The sequence below is a fragment of the Macrotis lagotis genome, chromosome 1 (assembly GCF_037893015.1).
Source record: "Macrotis lagotis isolate mMagLag1 chromosome 1, bilby.v1.9.chrom.fasta, whole genome shotgun sequence".
Lineage (NCBI taxonomy): Eukaryota > Metazoa > Chordata > Mammalia > Peramelemorphia > Peramelidae > Macrotis > Macrotis lagotis.
This window is the reverse complement of record NC_133658.1, coordinates 924,754,578-924,758,342: the sequence shown is the minus strand read 5'-3', so window position 1 is coordinate 924,758,342 and position 3,765 is coordinate 924,754,578.

Sequence of the window (3,765 nt, the reverse complement as noted above, 5' to 3'; positions counted from 1 at the left end):
ATTACTTCATACAAGGAATTATATAAAATAGGAAAGAATCTTCCTATGGGATGGATGATAGAGGGAAAGACAGAGGACCTTGGGTGCCAGAATTTCTTTCCCACCTCTACTCTTGCCCCCAAGTATTGGTTACTGTAAGGAAATTTTTTTTTTCTGGGTTCCTCTGTCAGATTGGGGAGAAGATGAGGACATTGTTTCTTTGGTGCCAATGACCTTTGAGAGCCCTTTGGAGATGGTTCATTCCAAATAAAATGAAAGAAAAAAAAACAGTAAAAGAGGACACTGAGAACACAAGGAAGACTTGGGAGCAACAATTTCTAGCTAGTGCAGAAGTAAAGCAGTATGTCAAATGTACGTTCCTCTGATGCCCTCTGCTGCTTTCAGGAGAACTTGCTATTTCTCCTCTGGTTGGGAGCATTTTTTTTACTCGCTGAAAATGCTCTCACATAAGGGGAATTCTCCATCTCTCTGCAGCGTCCTCTACTCAGGCAATTGAATTGTTTCCTATTTGGAACTCAGAAATAGAGTGATCAGTTGTAGGATCCCATTGATTCAGGTAGTAAGGCAGGGAACCCATTTGGTTTCAAAAGTGGAGATGGGTTGTTGAGTTTAAACAAAGACCAAAAATTATTACCTTCAATTTTTTTTAAAAAATTGTCTTATGCACTACATAATTTTGCTATCGCTAATATTTTAGTCTTCCTCGAGGATATGTTTTTTTCTCTCTCAACACATTCAACTCTGACCAGTTCGTAGCATGGAAACAATGTAAAGACTATCAGATTGCCTTCTGTGGAGGAGGGGGAGGGAAGGGAGGGTGGGGGGATGATTTGTAAATTTGTAAAATTCAAAACTTACAAAAAGATGACCAGTAGAAACTACTAAGGTCTATAATTGGATAAAATATATAATAAATAAATAAAAATTTTAAAAAAGAGAATGAAGGATAAACATCATCAGATCATCATTACTTTGGAATACCTAAGTGTGGTAGGAGTGTCATTAAGCTTCTGGGTAATAAAATATCTAATATGCATTCTGAGAATTGCATTTTTTTCCTGGGTAACTGAAAAGTTGGCGTTATTTTTTTCTGAATAGCATTTTACATCCTGGTAAGATGTTCCTCCATGAAAGAAATCTCTCCCTGAAAAGGAGGGCTGCTACTGGTCAAATACACTAAAAATGCTTAAAAGGGGAGCTGTTATTTGCTTAGGAAGAGAAGTAGGATCATTATATGTAATGAAATGTCTACTTCAGGATTGAGGAATTGATCACTGATGCTTAATTATACCTATCTGCCCAAAGCATAAATGAGATTTCTAAGGATACTGAACACAAGAATACATGAATTTATTATTCTATCAGGGTGTCATTATTTGTGCTTGGGAATGCCAATAGCCTCAGCAATAGCTACCTTCTTGTCCAAAGGGCCTTTGTATTAATTTTAAAGGGCAAATATACCATTGGTATAGAACAATAGATTATGGAGATGGGAGAGTGGGAAGCTTGTGGTCCAAAGCTTGGGACTCCAGTGAACCTTCTCTGTAGCCCTGGGGTCAGCTGCCCATCCCCAGATAAATGTCAGATAAAGGGGTACACCTGCCTCACTTAGATTTTGGCTTTTGCAATGGAGTCCCTGATCATAGCTAGTCCTCCTACTCTATCTTCTTTTCCAGTTCACAATATCAGTAGCTCATATATGGGACACATTCCAGTAGAGAGTTAAGGGAGCGCTCACCCTCATAAATGGCTTAGAGTGGGGATGAATCAAAGAAAACAAAGGGGGAAAAATTTTCTTGGTGGTCCTTAGGAAGAACTGGGAGCACTTGGGAGAGGCAGGTGCATCAGGTGGAGAGCCTGATGCATCTATTATATGGAATTAAAAATGGACTACTTTCATAAGTAGGTAAGGATGCAATTAGGGGAGGTTGGGGAATATTAAAGTTCAGGGGGCAGAGAAGGAAATATAGGCTGATGAGTATGGGACATTTAGCCCTCTGCCTCTCTGTAAATGGTTAGCTAAACTTCGGGTCTAACAGCTGCTTCTCATTCTTCCATTTCCCTGATCTATATAATTGCTAGCAGCATTGAGCCCCAAGGAAGTTGGTCAAGTTGGTTTATGTTGCCATCAGCCCATCTTAGGAACCCCTTAACCATCTTGTGTTTGCTTAACCTATTGCCAATTACTGCTCAGGCTTAACATGCCTCAATTAATGCTGGTTACAGCAAGAGATGGCTAAAGATGGAAGGAGCTCTTCAGCTAGGATTCTAAAGGTTTGTAATTCCTAGTTAGGCATGTACTGCCCAATAGACCGCTATGTCCCCTAATACTACAGTGTGTAATTTGAGCTATGGACGGGAGCCTCTACCCTAGGATAGCTTTGAGTTGGGAGCAGAATCCCAATGAATGCAGGTTTGTGTACTTCCAGAAGTACAGGGCATTAACATACCAGGCTATCCTCTGGACAATGGTGTGTGTCAGCTATATGAACTGGAATGGGACGTTTCTTGATACTGAGAAGACACTGATACTGTGAGAAGTAGAATTGATGACTGAAGGAATATTTGGTTCTGAGTCCTTTCAACCTGCATCCTTTGCCTGACTCTGAGAGTCTGGACATTAAGGCCAGAGAGGAAAGGTCAACTAACAATAATCATTGTTAACTAAAGATTATAGGTAGTTAGCACTGCAATTTCTGAGCTCCCAATGGGAAACGATTCAATTGCTTGGGTAGAGGGTGCTGCAGAGAGATGGAAGATTCCCTTTTTTGCAAGAACATTTTTCGGTAAGTAAAAGAATACTCCCCAAGTGCCTACTGTGAAGAAAGCAGTTCACTAGATTTGGGGGTGTAAAGACCTTTCTTGCAGGAAGTTTAAGGTCTGAGACTAGGAAAATGAACTATATAGCCATGATAATTAAACATCAGCATCAGAGCCTTTAAGAAAGACACAGTCCCTGTTCACAAAGTTTATATTCCATTCCATATGCATATCAGGGGAGAGTGAAGAAAAGTGGAAGAAGGAAGTGGGGAAAGTTTTGTTTCCTGATGGAAGGTGGCAGGCCAATTGAAACTTTTTTTTTCTTGGTTTTTGCAAGGCAGTGGGGTAAAGTGACTTGCCCAAGGTCACATAGCTAGGCTGAATATTATTAAGTGTCTGATGCTGGATTTGAACTCAGGTCTTCCTGATTCCAAGGCCAGTGTTCTATCCACTGAACTACCTAGCTGCCCCTAGATCAATTGAATTTTATAGAAACAGATGACTTTTTAATTAATTTGAAAGGTGGAAATTTGAGGCCAGAGTGTAGCAGGCCACATGAATACAGGAAAGGCCAGTGATGCAGTCTGTTGTATGAAAGGCAGCCATACCAAGAGAGGTTGTGGAGGAAGCAAGATTGTAGTCAGTCTCTTGATCAGTTCCAAAGACTAAATAAATAGAATTAGGGGCTTAAAGGTGCAAGGACAATCAGAACCCTCTCACTCTTTAGAGGAAGAATGCTCAGTTGATACCACCTGTCCTCCAAGGTCCCAAAAGTCATGTCAAGCAAATAAACCATGGAGCTAGGGAAATCTCTCTACTATCTTAATATGAGAATGGGGGAGTCGGCTGGTGTGAACCACAAAGGAAGAAATGAACCTTCAAGTTAACACCAGTGACTCACTTCCATGATAGATTCACATAAGAATAGGAGGAGAGATGATTAGATTGAGATAAATGACTTAGCACTCAATTAACCACCATTATTTGGGTGGGGGTTGTGGCTGT